General features: G+C 43.7%; 1 protein-coding gene and 1 pseudogene across 1 annotated transcript in view; one reads left to right on the top strand and one right to left on the bottom strand.

Annotated features, from left to right (window-relative positions):
- Positions 1–25,029, top strand: part of ANO4 (anoctamin 4) — a 454,720-nt gene that overhangs the window by 33,165 nt on the left and 396,526 nt on the right. The window lies entirely within an intron of this gene.
- On the bottom strand, positions 17,033–17,103 carry LOC142451991 (U2 spliceosomal RNA; annotated as a pseudogene).

Genomic DNA, 25,029 nt, shown 5'->3' with positions numbered 1-25,029 from the left:
ACACTTGTCTAGCCTAGAAATTCAGCACTAAGTGTCAGGAAAAAAGATTGGACCCCAAAAATTTGTCACACGATTACTCAAAATCGCATTTAGATATCTACTAACTTCATAAATCAACTCAAAAGACTAGGATACAGTGGCACAAATCGCTTCCTGGGAAGAAGTGGAAAACAGAATAAAAAGCATGGTGTAAGCTAGATTCTGCTGAATGTCTGGATGTCTTTGCTCAGCCTACCCTCACGTGCCCCTAGGAGTCCCCAGACCACTTCTCAGTGCCCAGTTCCAGCAAGCTACCATCACCGTCCATCCTGGTTTCAGACAAGGAGTGAAGAGCCATCTATAACGCCCAGACCCAGACAGTTCTTATATCAGTTGTTTTCCTCTTGTGACTCGTCACCATTAATTAGCTAGATTCTGAAATTGTTGGGCCCGATTCTGTGCAAAGCACCGGGGACTTGAGGGTGACTCACACTTGACTCTGAAGCTCAGCGTCTAGTCAGGCAGGCCAGTTGTGACCGTGTAACTCGTGGCGTTGAACGTGGGGGCTTGGAATAAGTGTTTGGTGATCCTTTTCCATTCCTTCGCACATTCAATTGCTCACCGATTCTTGCTTATTCTGCTTCAGACATGTACCCGAACCGTGCCCTCCTCTCTGCTCCTGTGGCCACTGAGCCTGCCATGGATTAAGGCAGCGGTTCTCGACCTGTGGGTCGAGACCCCTTTGGAGGTCGAACCACCCTTTCACGGGGCTGCCTGATTCATAACAGCATCACAATGACAGTGATGAAGGAGCAATGAAAATAATTTTATGTTTGGGGGTAGGGAGGGTCACCACCACATGAGGAACGGTATGAAAGGGCGGCGGCATGAGGAAGGTTGAGAACCCCTCAATCATCAAGGCTTCCTACTCTTTCCTTTGGGGTGGGTCATTGCCGCCTGGCTGGCCTGTTTCCACTCTTCCTGATCTGGTTTTCGACTCTTCGCCACCTTCGGAGCTAAAATGTCCTCATAGGTCCCCGAGTTGGAATCAACTCGGTACTGATTTTGCACTCTTCCTCCTCTTGTTTTCGCATTCTGTTTTGCGACTCTTGTGAGGGTCTGATGAGCTGGGATCGATGCGATGGTAGTGAGTTTGAGTTTAAGGTTCTGTTTCGCCTTGTCCTGCCCTTGCGACTGTCTCCAATACCAACCTAAACGTGCTTCAAAACCATCAGTGGGATTCGTGGGTCCTAAATAAGTTAAACATAGAATTACCATAGTGACTCAACAATTCCACTCCAGGAGTTAGTCTCAAAAGAATTGCAAACCGATGTTCAAATAAAAAGTGTATTTAGTATTCACAACAGCATTATTTCCATCAATAGAGGAGTGGGGAATCAAAATATGGCATATCCACGCAATGATGTATTAGTCAGTCAACCATATAAAGGAACAAAGTACTGATACCTACTGAGAGCATTATTAAGAGTAATCTATTACAATGAACAGTCTGTGTAGTAAGTGATACCATGGTGTGTGAACCAGAGGTGGAGAGACAGTATCCCCAGGACATCAGGGAAAAGCATACGTCTCAGCAGTCAGCGGCCAGAGCTGATCGTCTTATCAGACAATTTCCTGATAAGTAGCTGATCATTAGCTTTATCTTTAGTACTGTGTCTCACACAACACTCTACTTTTCAGCTAAGTAAAATTCATTGCAGTGGGCACATAGAACTCAAAGTTTCATTGTGAAAATTAATAGGTTACAACTCAGGTGCGAAATATTCAGGATACAGTTGTTCAATCAGGGCACATTAGGGGAAAAAAATTAAAGCTTCTAATAATATCCCATAGTCATACTACTCCATTGTAAGCCTCAGTTTGGAGGCACCCAGTTCCAGCTCTGGGGTCAGCAAACCCAGGATGCTGAATTAAGTGCCCAGATGCACCCCATTCTATAATCCAGTATCTTGCCCCAAAGCACTGAGCTTTGCTTGCTCTGTGGGCTGGGAAGTCCGACACTATGTCTCACTCTCTGACTCCTGGTTCAGCAGCTACTGCTGCCTTTTTCTTCTCTGGCGGCAAAGCTGTCTTCTGGATCAGGGAGTTTCTCTACAGGAATCTCAGGCCCAGAGGATGCACTTCACTCTTAGCTCTTGCTAGTAAGAAAAGCACCCACCTCCTGCATCTTAAATAACTCGTTTCATACCCTGCAGGATGACAATCACAGTGAATCCCGTTAACCAGCGCTCGCAACTGAAGCGATCAATACCTCTCCCTGCCTTCTCTTTTACCCAGACCCGTCAGGAAGAGGTCATTTGGTGGGAGCTACAGGGACGAAGGCTAGAAGAGCCAAATTAAATAATTCACTGCACTGAACTCAGCGTGATGTTACCTAAAACCGACTGCATTTGTGCCTCCGCACACAATGACATACATATCTTTAATTTTACGTAAACCATTATATGTATATACCACATTAAATTAATTAATTAGAGCCAACATGGTCATATGACTCTTTTTTTTTAACTCATAATTATGGAAGTTTATTAGGGACGTTAAAAGGATACCACAAGTCAGGATAGAAAAATATGTAAGATGCAGTCTTTTATCTTCTTAGCCAGCAGCCACATGTCACTCTGATCCTCAGCATCTCAGCTACATGGTCCCGTGGCCTCTGCCTTCTTCCGTGGGTTGGGAAACCCATTCCTCCACCTCATGCGCTGTCCCACAGTCTCGTGTTGCCCCTCTACTCCACACCCTCATCTCAGTGCTCTCACCTGGTCTTTGCTGCCTCTGCCATTCAGACCGGAACTTGCAAACACTCAGCTGGTGGATCCTTTTCCGTTTTTCTTTTTAAATTAAATCACCTTATTGGGGCGTGTACAACTCTTATCACAATCCACACACACATCCATTGTGTCAAGCACTTTTGTACATTTGTTTCCCTCATCATTCTCAAAACATTTGCTTTCGCGCATTTTTTATATTACTATTATTTTGTCATATCTCACACCGTCTGACGTCTCCCTCACCCACTTCTCTGCTGTCTGTCCCCCAGGGAGGAGGTTATATGTAGATCCCTGTAATTGGTTCCCCCTTTCTCCCTCACCTTCTCTCCACACTCCCAGTATCACCATTCTTGCCACTGGTCCCGAGGGGTTCATCTATCCTTGATTCCCTCTGTTTTCAGTTGCTATATGTACCAGTGTACATCCTCCAGCCCAGCCATATTTGTAAGGTAGAATTGTGAACATGATAGTGGGGGGGAGGGAGGGAGGAAGCATTCAAGAACTAGAGGAAATTATATGTTTTATCATTACTACACTGCACCCTGACTGGCTCATCTCCTCCCCGTGACCCTTCTGCAAGGGGGTGTCCAATTGCCCACAGATGGGCCCTGGGTCCTTACACTGCACTCCCCCTCATTCACAATGCTATTGAATTTTTTAATCTTTCATGCCTGATACCTGATCCCTTGGATGCCTCGTGATCTTACAGGCTGGTGTGCTTCTTCCATGTGGGCTTTGTTAATTCTCAGACTAACTGCTAAACACTGGCATAGAGTGTGTTTGGGGATTTGTATTAAAAAAGCTCCATTTTACCTATGCTGTAAAAAGTTCTAAACTAGATAGAAAAACACCACAAAAGTGACTTTCATATGTCTGAACACACAATGGTTAAAACGCAAAGTGGGATTAGATATCTCTCTCTGCCTAGCCCTACACTTAGATACTTATAAACAAACATATCCACTAGAGATCTACTGGAAAATACTTAACCCCCATTAAACTTTGGAAAGAAGCCAGGCAAATAAGGTGAGCTCATCAAGCTACAAGTTGGCTGGGAATCACTCTTACAAATAGGAGTGATTGCTTATGGGCATGGGGTTTTCTTTTGGGGAGATGAACATGTTCTGCCTCTAGATAGTGGAGATTGTTTCACAGCACCGTGACTGTACTGAAAGTTAATCGAATGGCAAATGTTAGGCTATGTGTATTTACTATAATAAAACAATGCAGAAAACAAACCAAAAAAGCCCATCAGTGGTCCCTGACAATGTATCATTTGAGTCACTACTTCATAGCATAAGGTTCAAGACTCTGATCGTGTGAGCTGCCTTGTCTTACTGGCTTTGTGGCCCTCAAGCGTTCTGCAGTTCAGTCCCAGCTGGTCTACTTGAACGGTTCCCTGCCTTTGCTGATGTGGGACACTCACATGCCCTGCTCGAGCCCTCCTCCCGCTCTGCTGCTGAAGCTGATTGCTTTGTCATTGAGTCCGTTTCTATCATGGCGCCCCTCTGCGTGTCTAGTAGAACCATGCTCCCCAGGATTTTCAGTAGCTGGTTTTTCAGAAATAGATCACCGGGACTGTTTCTCAAGGTGCCCGGGGGTGGGCTTGAACCCCACACTTTTCCATTAGTAACTGACCTTGTTGCCTATGGACTACATCCAGGGACTCTGTGGAAGTTCACGAGGCAGTTCAAATGCCAGTTCCTCGCTGAGCGCTTCCCTATGTTGCCCACTTCTAGCATCTTTCCCAAGTAATTAACCTCAGCGAACATAGTTGAGCATGCATCCGTCACCCCACCGGATGGTGCAGGCAGGGAAAAGGTCTGACTCAAATCGGAGCCCTATGGCCTTGCATAGGCATGATACATAATAGTGATCCGCACTGATTGCGTTGCTTGACTTGAGAATTTAGGTCTTGGTTCTGCCCTTGAATCCATTCTGTGTCTCTCATATCCTGACTTTAAATCTCTCAGTAACCATCACTAACTCTACTTTAAGTACACCCATCCTTGAGCTTGACATCTAATTAGTATTAATTGGTTTAGCCTTAGCAGGTTTCTCTCAAGTTTCCTAGCACCTGCTCAACTCAGATATTTTTTCCCCTGGCAGTTTAACCTCTCACTTTGCTCTCACCTCTTCTTGAATTTGCGACTCCTGCCTCGAATGCTCCCTCACTCACTATGCACTGAAGGCCTTTGAAACCTTAATGTTTAACCCTCCCAACCCCATCTTAGGGAAGGTGTAACAAGGGCCAGCTCTTTTACTATTACCTTAATGATAGCTTGATCTAAAAATAGCATAATTTGCAAAAAGATTCTGAGGGATAAAACACTAGGGGAAATAGGATTTATTTTGTACTTACTTGCAAGGCAGGGCTTCTTCGTATGTCTTTGTTATCACCACCATCAGCAGCAGCATCCTTCTTATTTTCTCCTGTTAGATGCCGTCTGCATACTAAGTAAATGTGCAATTACAAGAGATTTAAAGGCATAGGTAAGTGATGTTTGGGTGTTTTACATTATCCATCCACATGTCTATCCCTGACTTTTAACATAGTAATAGTTGTTTAATCAAAACCAGAAATTGAGGGTTTTCCATCACTTAATTTTAAAAGGATTCGAATCACAATATTATTTATCCTAAAATGCTACATTTTGGAACCTTCCTACATAGAAAACAAATTAATGAATATTCAGGATAACACTGAAGTTGTCTGTTAACATTTGTATACAGAAACTATTTTATAATGTGACTTAATGTCGGGGTAAGCACTGACCAGAAGCTCAAGGCTTGACATCATGAAGGGCAGAAAAGCCAGACATTGAGGAGGGACTTTTTTCTCTGAGTTGTCATGTGAGACTGTTAACTAGTAGGTTGGGAGTTCAAAACCACCAGCCAAATCAACCTCATTGCCACTGAGCTGATTCCAACTCATAGTGAACCTCTAAGATAGGACAGAATGGCCACTGTGTAGTTCTGAGCCTGTAACTCTGTGGGAATAGAAAGCCTCATTCTTCTCCTGAGACGTGGCTGGTTGTTTGGAACTGCTGCCCCTGGTGTTTCACAGCCCGTCTCGTAACCCACTTCACCGTCTGGGCTCCTCTTCAAACCCATCAGCCCTTCTAAAAGAGAAGACTCTCCTCCCAATAGATTTCCAGCCTTGGCGAGATGTATTTAAATAAACAGAGATGATCCCTTGACCACTGGGATTTTCTAGGGATTTGATGAGTTAGCCAATTTAAAGGTCTGAGAACAGTGCTAGCACATCACAATGAACCTAATTGATTAGTAGGAGGATTCAAAAAGCAATAAGTCACTTAACGTTTACTGAGCCTTTCCTACATCCTTGCTGTTAAGCATATTGTTGGGACATAGAATAAAACATGTAGGCCCTGGTTCCTTTGGAACTTCCAGCAGAGAACATAGTTATATAAATGATGACGAGTGACTGAGATAAACACAGAGTTCCCTGGGTAGTGTAAATGGTTAACACACTGAGGTGCTAGGAGAAAGGTTGGCGGTTCGAGTCACCCAGAGGCACCTAGGAAAAGAAACCTGGTGTTCTACTTCTGAGAAAAGCAGCCATGAATGGCTGTGAAGCCATTATCAGAAATATCTTACACCTTCCTTCTCGGTAAAATTGGGGGAGGTGAGAGGGAGGTGGGGCTTGTGAATAACTGGATGACTTCTAATGCTCTATGATTCATAATTTCCCAAGATAATTACTTTTTATTCATTCAATAAATATTTTTGGAGTACCTTGTAAATGCTAAATAATATAGACAGCATAGCTCTATAATTTCCTGATATGGATTTTTCTAGCCAACTCTGCCTTGTTTACAATTTATAGAGCATATCTAATTTCCTTGGCTATATAAGTATTCGATTTTAAAAGAAAATGAAAAATTTCCCTTTGAATCAAAGGAATGAAGTTAGCTTTGGAATGCAGCCTTTGTTCTAACCCTGCCATATTCATCTCGATTCGGGAAAACTTGAGTAGGACCCTTACAAAGTGTTCGTTACCAACCAGAAGCATTCCTTCCGTTCGGTCGTTTCCATCAGGAACCAGTAGCTGTGTAGGTTTCCTTGGCATCGCGGGGAACTTCCTACTGAGACTTTCATGTGTGTTTCCACATTTAGTTAAAAGGCTCTGCATGCAGTTGGTTGAAACTGAAGGAACATCATATCCTTGCCTTGTAGTACTGTAATACTTCTCAATTCTTCTCATTCCCATTATTTAAATTCCTATCTGAAAGCATAGTACACATAAAAAATTTTTTTTCCATTCAAACCTTTTACTTTAACTACTTTGGATTTATTTTATGGCCAACCTTAGGCTGGGTTCTAAACAACATTGGGCTGGTTTGATTGCACGTACTAATGCCCATTCAGGAAGAGCCCACAGGTAGTAAGGGAACTAAGAAAGGCTGACTCTGGTATTTCAACTGAGACTAAGTATTGCCACCAACTGCTTGAAAGAAGATCAAGGGAAGTCCTGTCAAAGTTCATAAGCACTCTCTTGTGTCCTTCAAACAACTGGGCTTGTATTCTGCCATTTCTCACTGCCCTGGAGTCAGTGCTGACTCACAGCGCCCCCTGGGGGTTTCCAAGACTAACTGTTCACGGGAGTAAACAGCCCAGTCTCTCTCCGTGGAGCTGCTGAGAATTTCGAATTGCTCAGCGTGGGGACAGCAGTCCCACGTGTAACCACTACACCGCCAGGGTTCCATGAAGCCATTTTAGAACAATCAATTGAATAGAAGATCTTGGCATCGGTAATAAAAACAAATTAGAATTGGTTTACCTGCGTACAAAAGTACCTAAGTATTTCGTACCTGTGGCATCTGGCCACTCGTACTAGTCCACACCAAAGCACAACTGCTGTTTAGTTATTCAAATGTACACGTTTACAGCGTTTCACATCGTTATATGTGGTGTTTAAAAATGTTTGTACAGACAGTAGTAAGTGTTTATGATCTAGTTGTGTCATAAGTATAAAGTTGATTAAAATATAATATGCAACCTTGACTTGAATTTAGCTACTAATAGAAAGATTTTGACTCTGTTTATAAGATGGTTTAAGTGAAATATTATTGGAATATAAGCGTTCCATGTAGTGATCTTTAAAATTAAGTAGAGGTTGAGAGTTTGGAGTTAATCTGCATGATTTAGACATTGAGTAGACAGTGATTCACAAATATGCTCAACTAATGTTTTGTTCTCTGAATGGCACTGCTACCATTGGGAAGTATTTTATAATCAATCTGTTATGAAGAAATTAATCTTATTTTTTGCCTTTCAGCCAAAATAAAACCCATACCTAATAATCTGTGAGGTACAGATAATATATAAACCTAAAATCCTTGTGTTCCATATTTTCCTAATGCCTTCACTTTATATGTTTTTGCCAGGTTGCATAAGGAAGCAAGGAATTATGTTTGTATTAAAGCATAACACAAGGAAAAGCAAATGGGTCGAGTTTATTATATTTGAACAGGATTACAGATGAACCCATCTTTGCTTTGCTTTTATACAAACAGCTTTGCGGTACAGTTTACCTTGGCTGCCTTTATTTAATGCTGCGCAGCATGTTGTTATTTCTCACAAGTATAATCCCGGAACATGACTTCAAGGAGATTCTTTGCTTTGTTTTTTGGATCAGTTACCCTATGTGTTAGTCTGGGGACTTTAGAGAAACAAATCCACAGAAATTCATGTACAAGAGAGAGTTTTATATAAAGGGTAAATGCACATCAAGAAAACATCCCGACCCAGCGCTGCTCAAGGCCACAAGTCCACCGTTAACTCATTAACCGATATGTCCAACACCAATCCACAAAGTCCTCCTCCATCTCACAAAGTAGACACAATGATGCCGACTGCAGGAGGAAAGCTGAGTCAGTGAATGTATAAGCATCTCAGTGCTGGCAGGGGTTTCCACACAGGTGCTCCAGCACCCAGGGCTTCACGGGGTTTCTCCTCAGGGATGTCTTGCAGGAAGTGAGCCTTGCCAGCTAAAGCGGGGAACTGGCTAAGGCAGCTGCACCCTGGTCCGACCATCAGAAAGCAAGAGACCCGGGAAATAGAAAGGTGAGGCTCACTGAGCCATTTATCCCTCTGCCCTTCAATTAACCCCGCATGTGTTTATCGGCCAGGTTGGCACTAACTCAATTCTCCCCCTGCCAACTTGGCACCTATACATCATTCTCTAGCCTCAAAATTGCAATTAAGTAACACCTACACCTTAACCCTATAATCCTGTGAATTTTCCCCACCCATGAAAGTTTGCAAGCCAACCACTTGCTTTTATCCCCCAATTTGGGGTCTCCAATGTCTATACTACCCACTTACATCAACCCAGTACTCTGAGAAGACAATCATATTTTTCGACCTGAAAAGTCTTCATTCCAGTTGGGACCTTGTGAAGTCTGCATCCATAGCAAAGTCAAATCTGGACAGGTCATCCATGAAGTCAGCAACAATATGCACCAGTTCACAGGCTCAAAAATCTCCAGCTGGTCGGGTTCTGGTCAACTCAGTGTGGGCTGCCTCACTCAGCCTCCACAGGGTGCTCATTGGTCGCCTTGTCTTTAGACCACGGGCTCTCACCAATACTCAACAAGCTTAGCCCCCTCGTGCTAGGTCATAAACTTTAGACCAGTCAACCGCTCTCATCTTCTCCTTTTTTCCCCTGTAAACCAAGTCCACAGGTGTCAGTGGCCAAACTCAACCCGTCTCTTTATTGCTGCATTTCTCCCACTTCTACTCAACAAGTAGATCCAAGTAGATCCACCTAGCAAGCATTTCAGCCTGCTCACAGGCTCCCTTTAACATTCAGTTCCAGAGAGAAGTTTTCTTCATGGTTCCAGATTTTTTCCAGCTTCTGACAAAGACTACTGGTTCCTGAGTACTCCAAAGCACTGGGTGGGACATATCTTTCTTTGAAGATGTGACCTAAACCCATCTAAAGATCAAATTTTCATGGCTGAAAGCAAGTGGGCTTACAAACTTTCTATTTTCATACTTCCCATATTTCTCCCAGAATACAACCGAGTAAACAGTGTGGCTTTATCTGACCTCTGGCTAGACAAGAAAAAAATACCATGAGGGGGAGGTCAAACATCTACTCTCCATCTTATGATTCATTTCTCCAGTATCCCGCTCCCAAGATACCATAATGTGTTAATCCAGGTACTTTAGAAAACAAATCCATAGACATTCATGTATAAGAGAGAGTTTTATATAAAGGTTAAGTGTGCATCAAGAAAACATCCCAACCCAGTGCTGCCCAAGCCAACAAGTCCAACGTTAACCCATTAACCCATATGCCCAACACCAATCCACAAAGTCCTTCTCCATCTCACAAACCACACGCAATAATGCTGACTGTTGGAGGAAAGCCAAGTCAGTGAATGTGTAAGCATCTCAGGCTGGCAGGGGTCTCCACACAGGTGCTCCAGCACCCAGCAGCAGCAGGTAATAACAATGGGAAGCAATATACCCATTGCTCAGCATCACTTGCCTTCGTGCCCTCCTCTGACCCAGGGCTGCTCTATAGAAATAAATCCTATCTGTCTGACCCTTACAGGAACTTGCCGTCCATTGTCTTCCTCTGGTGGCTCTTTCCATGGAGCATATAGGCACACAGCAGAGACACAGCAGGTTTGGTTTCAAACCAAATGTAGTCAAGTGAATATCATGATAACATGAGTCACGTGATGTTTTTGTTTGTTGGCGTCCCAGTATGTATCAAAGTCATGTTTACCTTTTATTGTGGTCAGTATATATTATATTATGAAAAGATTTGAACTATTATGAGGATTACCAAAATGTGACACAGAGACACAAAGGGAGCATGTTGTTGGAAAAATGGCCCCGAAAAACTTGCTTGATGCAGGGCTGTCACAAACCATCAATTTGTAAAAACACAACACAAAATAAAACACATGACCTGCTGTGTGCATTAATGTGAACGGCAATAAGTCAAAGTGTGTGTAAATCCCACGTTTCTAAAGAAACCAACAAAACCCTATTTTACCCCCAACTGTAGAACAAAAGCAAATAAAGAAACCTAACTCTTAACTCTAGAGTCTCAACTTGCTTTTACCCATTACCCCCTCACAGCAAAATCTATCAAAGACACTGGCATTTGTGCCTTCCTCTCTTCTGTCCACCTGGCACCTCCTTCTTCCCCGCCCCTTACCTCTGCCTACGAGCAATATGTATGTACACACGTTGGTACTGTTCACACTTTGTCTACTGGAACAAAAAGTGCGAGCAGGTATACATCCTTTCTCTTCTTCCCAGGACATCAGTGACCTCCTGATTGCCAAATCTAGTAGATATTTTTTTCATCCTGAGTGTTTTCCCCCTCTCTGTGAGGTAGTTCAACTCTTGGGAGGTGTTCTTCGTCAAATCTTCAGCAGTGAACTCTGTTCTACCGTCTTCTCCCAGGCTTGTCTCCCGTGTTTCCGGAGACTTTTCCACTAGTCCTTCTCCTCCTCCTAAGAGCCCTGGGGGCATAGATTATGCATTGGGCTGCTCACTGCAAGGTGAGCAGTTTGAAACCACCAGCTGCTACACGGGAGAGAGGCGCCAGGAGTTACAGACTCAGAAGCCCACAGGGGCAGTTCCACCCTGTCCTGCATGCTCACTGTGAGTCGGCATCGACTCAATGGCATTGGGTTTTCTCGTAAATGTTCATGTGCCAACGAAATCTACCTTTGGCTCTGCATTCCCTTATTCTTTGTCTTCCTCCTGGTCTGGGTCTTTTACCAGCCTCCACCCCCACCTCTCATTTACACTGACATTTGTGTGCTATAATTTTGGCTCATGCCCTTCACCTGACCTTTGTGATTTCCCTCAAGGGATGTTCTACAAACACCCCCAGCTCAGGGTAACCCAAACTCATATTTTGGCCTCAATTTCTTCTCTGTGCCTTATATATTTTCTGTCTTGGTGAATGTAATCAAATTAGAAACCTAGGATAATTTTAAATTCTTTCCTCTTCCTGGTCCCCACACCCAGTTAGGAAGCCACTTTGAGAGCCTCCTTTTCCCCACCCCAACTCTTCTCTGCCCCAGTTCAAAGCCTTGCCACCTTGTCTTGAACCCTAACTGAGCCACTGCGCTTCCTTCTTCAAGGTCTCCCATTCATTTCCCACACAGCCGTTAACTCGATTTTTCTATAGTGCGACCAACTGGTCACCTACTTTTTAAAATACATTCTTGTTTATGAATTTTCTGGAGAACAACTTCCTTCTCGGTAGCTCAGCGTAGGAGACCCTTGGTGACTACGCTCTTCCTGCTTCTTCCCAGTGACCCATTTGAGTGCTCCTACACCCTCTGCTTTCTCTAACTAAACCTGTGAAGGTAGGCCTTACTGGCAGGCCCTGGGTGCTTGCTGTCGGCCAACAATTTGGAACTGCATTGATGGGGAGCCATTGCAGGGTTTGCATTTGAGGAACACGAATTTCAGAATGGGAAGACATCTTGGAAGGCCAGTTAGTTCACACCTGCTTTAACTAATAATCAGATGTCATGCCGCTGAGCCCAGGCTGCGCTCCTGCTTCCCATTCTTTGTTCAAGTATACACAATGTGGATGTTTTTAGCTGCTATGCATACATACTTTGAAGTCTGAACCCAAGAAACCAAACCCATTGCCCCTGCGTTGCTTCCAATTAATAGCGCTGTTATGGGGTGGAGTAGAACTGCCCCCACAGTGTTCCTGAGGCTGTCAATCTTTAAGGAAACACATGGCCACATCTCTTTCACCAGCAGATGGCTACTGAGTTCCAAGCCCTGATCCTTTGGTTAATAGGCAAGTGCCTGACCACTTTACCCCAGGACTCCTTTCGTGAAGTCTAAAGCTGTCATTACATTCAGCAAGGACCATTGACCCCACTTTTCACTTACCGTATGTACTCATGTATAAGCCAAGTTTTCCAGCACATTTTTTATGCTGAAAAAGCCCCCCTCGGCTTATACTCGAAGGAGGGTCCCACTTACCAGTTCTCCAGTGCAGTGCAGGTGTTCTCCGGTCTCTCCCGCTCATCTGCGGGCGTCTGCAGCCGCAGTGGGGGGTCCGATGACTGCTGATATCACCGCTCTTCCTTTCTCCTGCTCGCGGCAGCCTCTGTGGCGTCCGTGTGCACTGGGCACGAACCTGCCCACTTCTAGAGCAGCCCGTGTCGGGGCTCATGATAACCAGGCTGCGTGTGTACGCACCGTGTTACTGCATGTGTTGCAACACAGCGTGCAGTGTATGAGCCCTCACACAGGCTGCTCTGTGCAAACAGTCATGTCTTCACATTCGGGAATGTCATCGGCCTGCGACAGGCCTCCAACTACACAAGCTGTGTTGTGTACGTGCTGTAAGGCAGCTCCGTGGTAACGCAGCGTGTATAGGCATTGTTGACACCATATTGTCTTTGTTGACCCTCTTTCTCACTTAGAGGTAGCTAGTTGGCTGTTTTTCTTTGAAATAAAGATTCAAAAACATTTAACCTACTGATGCCTCAATTAATGTATCTATTTGTATTTTGAAATTTACCAGTAGCTGCTGCATTTCCCACCCTCGGCTTATACTCGAGTCAATAGATTCCCAGGGTTTTTTTGCGGTAAAATTACATATGGGGCTTTCCTGGCCCTTTGTGTGCCCTGCTTCTCACATGTCTTCCTCCACCTGTGTTTCTCAATCCCAGTGCGTCTTTATTCATCTGTGCATGCTGTTCTTTTTCCTGCTTTCGTGCTTCCTGCCCACCTATTCTGATCAATATATCCATTTTCTACTCTCTCGAGGACTGTGCAAAAATTCATACACTCAAAGCTCCCCTTGAAAAGGAAAAGATGGAAAAACCTGGGATGGATCACATTATGCCCAGAAAGGGTATAATGAGTTTCTTCGAGTCCGAGATTAGCAGCTAAGTGTGCTGAAGCAGGCCCTTTCTTCCACCTGCTCTTCTGCTCTGCAATGCTCTAATCGCTGGAATGAGAGATGCCGCACTTAAATAGGCTTTTCCCAACCTGCCCTTGGTCCTGGCTCATTCAGGATTTAAGTAAGCCTGTACTAGGACATGCGTTGTTAGTACAGATGGTGACCCCAGTGTGTAATGAACTCCGTGTGACCAGTGCCTGGGAGCAGATGGGCGCCTTCGTTCTGCACCGGCTGACACGCAGACCTTCCTCAAAGGCACAAGTGGGAGTGGAATGAGGCAGTCGGGAGGCATCGAACAAGGGTCCTCAGAACCTTACAACTAGACCCCAGTACCCTGTCTTCACTAGAAGAGCAGCTCATCAGTGATGGAGCTCCATGCTCTTCCTAGGTTACAACCTCTACTCAGCTTTTCTTACAGGCTAGCAATATAAAGCACTCTGGCCAGACCAGAAACCACCCAGGCGTGTTTCCACCAAGGCGAGAGGGGAAGAAAGTAACCACATTCGGCTAATTCACCTTAAGGAGTAAGTGCTCCCAAAGGTATTTGTGACCCATGTGGGCCTTCACTTCTGTGCCCTGCTCTTCAGCATCTTCCCCTTGTTTTAGTTCCCCACCCATAGTCACCTCCCCTCCAAGGCCTCCCTTTCAAACTAGTAGCTGTACTTGGAGATCCCTCTACACCTGCTCTAGTTGCCATTGCTACTTTCCAACGAGATCAGTTCTCAGCTCTCTTCCGCCCCCGGTACTTTAGCTCAGGTCTTGTAGGTTTGGAATGGGCTCGTCATCCATTCTTTTGTTTGGTTCAGAATTTTTATCATAGAGTCTGTTTTCTGAGTTCTAAATGGACAGTCGTTCACTTTTATTCCTAGATTGAGGACCACTTGTTGTGAGCTGTTGTGATAGGTTGTATGTCAGTTTGGGTGGGTCAAGACCATGATATGATCTAACATAGTGGTCAGTTCTATGACGGAATCTTCCTGAAGCAGTCAAGCAGATGTGGGGAGAATAGACCTCATTAAGCTGGTCAAAGCCCTGATAAGATTGAGGGAAGTTTCCTTCAGGGGGTGGCTTATTCTTACTGACAGTGTGTGGAGCGTGGCTGACTTGTACTGTTGAATTGGGACCCTGTATCTCATTCAACGATCTCTTGTTATATCACCTAGTGATCCCAGGAGCCAACCTCAGACTGCTGACCTTGAATTCATTTAGCTTGACATCCCACAGCCGGTGGTCTTCCTGCTTCCTGTTCCTCTGTAGCTACAGGAGCCAGGGGAAGTCTTTGGCTTGTGTCTGACCCATGAACTTGAACCGGAATGGATTTACCTACATTTACAACTGTGTAAGCCCTTTCTTGGCATAAATATCTTTCTGTCCACATACACATATAAATGTCACTGGTTTAGGCAGTCTAGAGGACCCAGCCAAACAGCTGTCATTGAGTATGATCCTCATACAAAACAGGACGAACTGCTCAACCAGGGCGTACATTGATTCGACTTCATTCCAGAAGTAGATTTCCCAACCTTTCTTCCTAGCATGTCTTAGTTTGGAAGCTCTGCTGAAAGCCATTCAGCAACGTAGCATCATGCAAGCTTCTATTATATGAAGCATACTGGCTGGGAATCCAACTAGGATTTATGACATATGGATGGCTAGAACTCTATTGTATACTGACCAACATCCCCACGAAGCCACTTGTAATGTAGCATAAAGAGAAGCAAGCAGGATTAGGGTGGTTGCTTTACAGACTGTTTACAGTATCTCAGTACACTCAGTGGCCACACGGCAGCTAGGCTATGGAAAATCCCGCGACCCGCAGGGATGGTTCGGGTAATTACAAGGTGACCATTTTTATTTATACGTTTCCTTGGGGCATCATTCAGTCAAACATGTTCTGCAAGAATAGTGCTGACAATGTGTAAATTTAAGATTCCTACTATTGGTCACACTCTATTAGAGGAAGGTAAAAGGTGAATTCAGCAGCCATGCTAATTATAGGTGAGCAGTGCTAGTGCTTGCTTGATTTTACAGTCATTATAGATATTAGAATATGCATAGAAAAGTGTTCTAAGAAGAATACCAATTCAAACGGTGAAATGTCAAATTGCTTTATTTAATCAAAAAGAAAAATCCAACTCACTGCCACCAAGTCAATTCTGACTCACAGAGACCTGCCAGGTCAGGGTGGAACTACTCCGGTGGGTTTCTAAAACTGGAATTCTTTCTCCCATGCAGTGGCTGGTGGTTTCAAACAGCTGACCTTTTGGTTCACAGCCGAAGGAGTAACCACTATACCACTAGAAGAAGGAAATAAACTGTGGTAGAATAAGATTTGGGGGAAAATGTTGAGATTTTTAAAAATTGTGATATCCTGGGAGAATACCAAAGTAAACTTCAAATGGAGAGCGACTCTCAAGAAGTCAGGATTTTGAGTTGGATTCTTAGATGGTTACCAGAGAATCACAGGCAACACTCAGCTGGTCACGCCTCCTGCTGCTTTATTGAATTGTATGTTCACTGCCTTTGAGAACCATTTTTATGTTGGGGCATGAATGTAATGAACATAACAGTTATATGACAACCTTAGCAGGAGGAGATATGCAAGCTAGGATTTGAGGGGTGCTGAAATGTGAGGGGGCTTTAAAAAGTTTTTGCAAAAAAATGGAATGAGAAAATAATGGTATTTGAGATCCTGTGGAATTGTAGCTATTGGAAATATGATCTTGTTAAAGTACGCACGGAAGAATAGCAGACTGTTTTTCTTCTCTTCTGTCCCTCCACAAGTTTTGATTATGTGCTGCTGAATCACTAACAGCTCATTTTGAACCTTTGCACCAGAAATAAAACACTGCCTGGCGCTGGGCCGTTAACCTGATCATTGCTCGGGTGAGCGTCTAGGCACAGCCACTGTATCAATCCATCCCATCGAAGATCTTTCTCTTTTTCTACTTTACCAAGCATGATATCCTTCTCCAGGAGTCCCTCTTGGTAGCATGATGAAAGTATGAGAGGTGAAACTTTACTATCCTTGCTTCTAAGGAGCATGATGACTCAGCTGGCCTTCCACAGCACATTCAATATTTTTCACCAACACCATAATTCAAAGGTATCAATTTTCCTCTGGTCTTAGATACTCATTGCCTAACTGTCACGTATCTGAGGCAATTGAAAATACACAGCTGGGGTCAAAGGCACATTAATCCTCAAAGCGACATCTTTGCTATTTAACACCTCAAATAAGTCTTATTTAGCAGATGTGCTCAGAGCAATACATACTTTGATTTTTTCCCCATAATTTGATTTCTTGACCCCCGCTACCATGAGTATTGATTGTGAACCCACGCAATTAAATCCTTGATACTACACTTGATCTTAGCCAAAAGGCTGAGAAGCGATATTTAAATCCTTGATAATTTCAGTTTTGTTCTTCACTTGTCAGCATGTTGATTACTGGCCCAAATATGAGAGGAATTTTGTGTTATGTTAAGGTTTACATACCAAAGGCTTCCATCTTTGATCTCCATCAACAAGGGCATCAAGTCTTCTTTGTTTGCAGCAACCATTGCTAATAAGAGGCAAGTCAATGGTATGGCTTGCTGAACTCTACTGCCGTAATGCTATTAGGCTATTAGAATTTGCATGGAGAAAGCAGTCTACAATGATGTCACCTGCATACTACAGGTTGTTAGTGAGCTTTCTTCTAATTCTGATCCCATAATTTTCTTCCTATAGTCCAGTTGATTAGATCATTTGCTCAGCAATACAGATTAAGTAAGTGTGGTGAATGTATACAATCCTGACACCTCTCTTGATTTCAAACCCTGCCGCCACCCTGTACTCTCCCAGCGACTGCCCACTGGTGTGCACACAGGTCCTGTGCGAGCACAATTAAGTGTTTTGGAATTCTCATTCTTCTCAATGCCGCCCATAGCTTCTTATGATCCATGCGGTCGGATGCCTTCACTTAGTCAATGAAACACGAGCATGTTTCTGCTGTGCTCTCCTTTTAGCCGAGATCCATCTGATGGCAGCAGTCTATCCTTCAGTGAATGCCCTCTTTTGAATCGTGGTGGAATTTCTGACAGCGCCCTGTTGATGTATTGCTGCAACAGTTTTGAATTGTCTTAAAATTGTACTTTGCATATGATATTAATATTTTCAGCAATTTCTGCACTCTGTTGGATTTTTGTTGTTGTTGTTAATGGGTAAAAGGTGAATCTCTTTCAGTTGGCTGGCCAGGTAGATGTTTTCCAAATTTCTTGGCACCTCTAGCGCTGTACCTGTTTGTTAAAATATTTTAATTGGTATTTTTCCAGGTCCTGGAATCTTGTGCTTTGATTTTCTTCCTTCAGAACCATTGCTTCATGAGCATATTCTACCTCCTGAAATTATTGAACATTTAACAATTCTTTTTGGTACTGTGACTGTATTTCTGCCATTGATTTTTTTTAATGTTTCCGGTATCATTTATTATTTGGCCCATACACTCCTTCAGTATTTCAGCTGGAGGCTTGATATTTCCCCTTTGTTGTTAGTGCTTTCAGCTTGAGAAATGCTGAGTTTGTTCTTCCCTTTTGATTTTATAACTCTTAGTCTCTGCACATTTCCTTATAGTACTTTACTTTGTCTTCAGGAGCCACTCTTTAAACTCGTCTGTTCAATTCTTCATTGTGTTTGCTTTAGTTGCTCTACATTCTAGAGAAAGTTTCAGAGTATCCTTAGACATCCAATTTGGTCTTTTTATTCTTTCCTATATTTTTTTAATGAACTTTTGTTTTCTTCGTGAATGATGTCTCAGCAGTCATCCCACAACTCATTTGGTCTTCAGTCATTAGTGTTCACTGTGTCAATTTATTATTGAGATGATCCCTAAATTCAGATGAGATTTACTCAGGGTCATACTTTGGCTCTCGTAGACTTGTCAATTTTTTTCAGTTTCAATTTGAACTTGAATATGAGCAAACTGATGTCAGTCCCTGCCCTTGTTCTGACTGATGATATTGGCCTGGCACAATTCTTTCATGCAGTCTCTGGTGGTGTTTCCATCACCAAGGCCTGATTTTCCAGTTACAGATCTGTATCCTTTGTTTCACATTCCAATCACCGGTGCTTCTCTCTCTCTCTCTCTCTCTCTCTCTCTCTCTCTCTCTCTCTCTCTCTCTCTCTCTCTCTGCTTTGTGATTTCATGCTTGATCAGATGGCAGAGGTTGGTGGAAATCTTCAATTTCTTCAGATCTGATATTCATGACTGGTGCATAAATTTGAATAATAGTCTTTTTAACTGGCTTTCTCTTAGGCAAATAGATATTATCTGATAATTGACAGCATGGTATTTCATGATCAATACTGAAATGGTCTTTTTGACAATAAATGCAATGCGACCCCTCTTCAAGTTGTTATTCTTGACATATTAGATCATCGATTGTCTGATTCAAAATGGCCAATAGCAGGTGATTCCAGCTCACTGATGCCTAGGATATTAATCTTTGTGTATTTCATTTCTATCGACAGGTTCTGATTTTTCTAGATTTGCACTTGTACAGCCCGTGTTCTGATTATTAATGGATATTTACAGCTCCTTCTTCTCATTCCGAGTCATGTGACATCAGAAGATGAAGGTCCCAAAGGTTTCCCGCATCCATACCATTACTGGGGAGTCTAATCTGAGGAGTAAGGTCATCTCAGGGGCATTTTCAGCGCCTTCCAACCCGAGGAACTCGTTTTCCAGCAATAGATAAAGGTGCTGGTCTCCTGCTCACCATAAGGCTTTCACTGGCCAACTTGATCAAAGGAGACCACCCATCCTTCTTCCTCCTGTGTCTTGGTCTGGAAACTGCTGAAACCGGTTCCCTTGGCTAACTCTCCTGAGATTTGAAATACGTCTTGATGCTGCTTCCGGCATGACCTCCACACCCAAGACACTACAGTTCCCAAAGTAACCTGAAAGGGCTGCACTCTGATTCCCTGATCTTTGTGGTACAACATTCCCGAGTCAGCGTGGTTGGAATGAAGTAGGTGGATGTTATGGGGAACATTGAAACCCACCTCACAGGTAGGTTATGATCCTAAGTTTTCACCATTCTTACATTGCTCATCGCGCTGCATTTCAATTCACAAGCTTACATATCTGGCTCCTCTTTGGTTGGCCTCGAGTGCGGTTGGCCTAGGGAGTCTGTCTTAATTTTGTATTGTCTCAGTTTGGCACAGGGGCGGCACATTGCAGGTCCTCAGTACATTTGTGGAATTGAATGGCTTTATTGAGCTTCTTACAGCTTTGAGTTATAAATGCCATTACTTCCATGTGAACGTTTTTACTAGTGTTTTGAAATGACAGAAGACTTGGTATTTTTCTGCAACCGAAAAATGCCGCAACTTCCTCAAGTTTTCAGATTTCCCCTAGTGAGTCACATCACGCTCAGACGTCTCAGAGAGTGGGAGTAGCATTCAGTTTGGTGCGCAGTTCTGTTTTGATGAAATCTCAGAGACCTTGATTCCCTTAAACCTGAGTATTTAGCAGATATTAGAAACGTCATGTCATGGATCTCTGTGCCTGTGGTGCCATCTAACGTGTGAAAACCCATCTGTTTAGGTAGCCGTTTACAATGTGACAAATAACTTCTCTGCTGAAACCAGGAAACTGCGGAAATACAGAGGCAAAAAATAGCCTGTCCACGCAATCATCTTGAAACTACAAAATATCCATGCTTTCTCACAGGAAGACATTTGAAATCAATTGTCCTGAGTTGTGTGTGTTTTATGCAGAAGCCCGCGTGCCTATCAATTGCACTGTCCTCGTCAAGGGTGCAAGGACGTCCTGAGTTCAGTGCACAGGGACGATGCCAGTGAGCCACCTCACTCCTGAAATTGATCTGACCGCTTAATAAATTATGGAACCAGGTAATAAAAGTGTAATTGCGACTCTGGTTTGGAATATAACAATGGCGTTTGCCATGTGGTCACATCACTGGGTTGGAAAGAAAACACCCTCAGGGTTTCAATTTGGGCTTTTCCTTCACCAACTGTTGCCCAAAGAGAGCTATCTCCGTAGCATACCTGATCCACAGGCTCCTTCTTTGGGAAACGAGGCTGTGAGATACGTGCATTCAAGGTAGTTATGATGCTTAATATGAGAACTCAATATGACCTGCAGCTATGTGACCAGATTTTAACATTGGTAAAGTGGGACACCATTGATAAAACTTATATTCTGGAGAAATAGCCACATGGCAGCAGAAAACCGTCTACCCTAGCTTGTCGTGCATTCTTTCCCCAAATCGGGACTTTTAAAAAACGCCATGGGACACGGGGAAAATTGTTAAAAAGTGGGACATCTGGTCACCTCACAAAGAGATCTACAAGTAGAAAGAATGATTGTCCGAGGAAGGCAGGTCATCCGGCTTATAGATTACTCCGAGCTAGCCCAGCGCCATGGTGTCACTTCTGACTCACGGCAGCCCTGTGTGTCAGAGCGGGACTGTGCTTCATGGGATTTTTAATGATGGATTTTTTTTCCAGAAGGGGCTTTCCCATGCTTTCCTCCAGTCTTCTCTGGATGGGCCTGAACCTTCAACTTTTTGGTTAGCAGATGAACACATTAACCATTTGCACACCCGAGGATCCAGATTATTCTGAGGAAATTGGACATACTTGAATGCCGAAACATTCTACAGTGAAGTGCTTTCCCTCTTGCGTGTATGACGACCTCTCCTCTTCCTGCGTCATCATCCTGTGGTAGGGATCGATACGTTGCTCAAAACCTTAAAGCAGCTACCGTAAAAGCCTTCTCCCACCAACGACTAGGAGATGGAGGCAAACTCACAATAGCTGATTATAGGCTATTGCTCAATACCTACTTCCAACCATAATGTGAACTTAGAATTTTATTGAGTTCTAGTTGATATCGTTTCGCTTAATTTTATCTTTGCCAGTTTCTCTAAACTTTCAGGAAATAAAACTTAGAGACTTCAAGTAACATCCTTAAAGAAGATTTACTACACGGATGGATAGTAATACGAACTATATGCTACATTTCTTTTTGAGTTGTAGAATTTTTGTCTGTCTTATAAAACCAGTGGAAGCTGTGTAGCATAGGGTGCTTCCTGGTTTTGCCTTGCCTAACCAGGAAACTAAAATGATTGAACGTTGACCATTTCTGTTTTTGGTTCAGTGCCTTTTCTTTGGTCCTTGCTCATAGAATTAGTCAGCATTCTTCCCACTTGATAAAACCAGGTATGTTCTTTCCTTTAGGTCTTCAGACATTTTGCCATCACACTTTACTTTTCTTTAGTCATCCTTTGAAATGTTACCTTTTATTTAATCTCCTCCCCTCCCTATTCACTTTAGGCACTCAAAATTGAAGAGAAAGTCTCATAGTCTCATCTGATAGCCAGTCTGGTTTTTCTCTTCTGTGTTTCCAGTCTTTTTAAGGACTGTTTTACTGTTTATATGTATGTTGCCTTTGATGGTATCTCATGACTCAGTTGGTCTTCAGTCAGTAGTGCTTAGTGCATCACATCTATTCTTGCAACAGTTTCTAAGTTTAAGTAAGATATATGTAAGCTGGGTCGCTGTGAGTAGGAACCGACTGGATGGCAGTGAGTTGAGTGGCGATTTTAGCAATGCTGTGTTGTTTTAGAGGCCTGCAGCCCACTGCTGCATTAGAATGACTTGGAGTGCTTTTATCCATGGCCACTTGACCTTCCTGCAGATCTACTGATAGGAACTCTTAGATGCTGGCCTGGAAACCTTCCATTTGACAGCACTATTATTGCTTTTAGGCTCACTGAGCTCTAAAAGTTACTGGCCTAGCATTTCAGATTCTGACGACTTCACATTGCGTAGGTTGTGATCTTATGTTTTGATGTCAATAGATATATTGTTTACCTTATAATAAGTCACCTCTAAGACTTCTTTGAAATAGGCAAAGAAGGCTAGCTAAAAACATAGATGCTCTTTTCTGAGAACCAGCTAGAATCAGAGTAAACAAAATAGCGTGTGCCAGCAGCATCATTTTCCCTTTCCTTGGGGCTGGAAATTAAGCCTTGTGTTGACAGAGATGGGAAGGAGGAGTTGAAACTGGGCCCTGCAGTGGTACAGATGACGTAAAGAGGCATGACGATCCTGGGTGATCCCGGGTAACAGGGTGCCAGGTGCCTTTTCTTGATTTATTTTTCTTCTGTGCTTGGTACATTTTTCTTTGGTATGATAATAAGATCTTTATAGTCTCTAGGTCTCATGGGCATAGTACAGCGCTTAGCACATGGAACAATATTCCTAGCACCTAGCAGATGGAAGGCTGGAGAGCGGGTTCGTGATGGCAATACGTGCATCTGGAATCAAAGCTGAATCCATTGGTTGAAGTGCCTAAGCATTCTTACATCACTGAACATACCTGCTTGTAACATCACACTTCAGAGCCAAATCTAAGTTACTCGAAATGTGACAGCTCCTTAATGTTCTTCATACCACTGACTACTGGAGGGGCATAATCTAAATTTAAACCAGCAGATTTGGGCTGGGAGCCAATCTGCTAGAGGCTGGTGGAATAGGAGAGACGGGTTTGTCAGGAGGCGGCACACGGGAAGACCTGCATGTTAGACAGGGAAGGAAGAGCCTGGAGAAGACACAGGGCAGAGCCCACTCTGCAGACTCCCGTAAAGACCTGATGAGGTCTTCAGTGGAAGAGTGACTCTCACCTGGAGAGTGCTGAATGAACTAGAACTTAGCTAGGCCGTCTTAGGGGTAGGTCGGAATGCCAGCAATTAAATGGACATTACCTGTAGCTCACAGCACTGGATTCCTGGTGGCAGAGTGTGTTCCACATTGCGTGTTCACTGCAAGGTCAGGAGTTGGAAATCATCGGCTTCCTCCTCCGGTAAATAGTTACAGTCTCGGAAACCAGAGGGGCAGTTCTGCTCTGTCCTGTAGGGTAATTATGAGCCAGGATTGATTCAGCAGTGAGTTTTGGTTTTTTTGTCCTCTATAGCAAAGGAGCACGGGTGGGACTTCGGGTTAGGCATTAGGCTGCTAACCAGAGGAGGCTATTTGCTCCTATCAAGGTTTCAGTCCCAGCACCCCTAAATAGGGTCACCATGATTTGGAATCAACTTGATGGACATAAGTGGGATGGCACAGTGGTTAAAGTGCTCAAATGTTAACCTAAAAGTTGGTGGCATGAGTCCCCCCCCCCCCCAGCATCTATTCAGTAGAAAGAGGTGCAGTCCACTTTGATAGAGATTTACAGTGTTGGAAATTCTATGTGGTCATTCTACTTTGTCCTGCAGGGTTCCTATGAGTTGTAATTAATTCGCTGGGTTCTGTGGGGCTCATACTACAGTAACTGGCAGGTCTAATGGTTACTGGCTATTGGATCTGCTCTGATTTATGGTGACCCCACAGGCAACAGAATGAATCCTGCCAGTCCTGCTTCATCGTCACCGTTGCTGGCAACTCAAGGCCATTGTCACAGACATCGTACCCTTGAGAGCCTTGCAGCCTCGCAGGCTCTTCTTCTAACACTCTCTCTTGGACAATGTCTCGTTTTGATCCACAGGGGCTTTACTGGATTATTTTGGGGAGTAGTTTGCCAAGTTTCCATGCTTGTCATAGTCTGGAAGCTTTCCTGAAAGCTGTCCATCATGTGGAACCCTGCTGTGCTTGAAATACCAGCAGCAGAGCTTCCAGAATGACCACCCCCGCAGGATGACAAGCCAACAGTTGAGAGGTAGAGATGGTCGAGCGAGGGTCCCTACTGTTCTCATCACTGAAGTATTCAAGTTGGTCACTGGCTCAGGAAGCAAGACTGGGAAAGAGATCTCTGACTGTCTTCAAATAGTTGAAGGAATGATGTGCGCTTATATGAGGCAGACAGTACATATTTGTTGACTGTAGGGGCAAAGAGTGAAAGAGCTGAAGACTGATCCAGAATGTAGAAGCAGTAACTGCACGCAGGCCTGTTCTCTCCCACCACATTTAAAGACACGTTCTTACCGTTCCCCACCCCTCTGCCTGGCGTGCTGTCGTCCCTCCCCCAAATCAACACTCAACCAACACAGATGGAATCTGATTCATAGAGGACCATGTGACATAACAGAATGACTGTGCTCCAGGAAAACCTCAATTTGGGGATGCCAAATACTCACGGAATGCGGCTACTTCTGAAATCCGTCCTCAGATTTCGTCAAAAAACAGTTCATCAATGATTCTAACTCTGACTCATGGCGACTACACATGTGTCAGAGTAGAACTTTCCTCCACAGTGTTTCAATAGCTGATTTTCCAGAATTTGACCACAGACCTTTCTCCTAAAGCACCTCTGTGGGG

Source organism: Tenrec ecaudatus, chromosome 6, assembly GCF_050624435.1.
Source record: "Tenrec ecaudatus isolate mTenEca1 chromosome 6, mTenEca1.hap1, whole genome shotgun sequence".
Classification (NCBI taxonomy): domain Eukaryota; kingdom Metazoa; phylum Chordata; class Mammalia; order Afrosoricida; family Tenrecidae; genus Tenrec; species Tenrec ecaudatus.
Note: the sequence above shows the minus strand (reverse complement) of the source record. Positions and strands in the feature narration are given on the sequence as shown.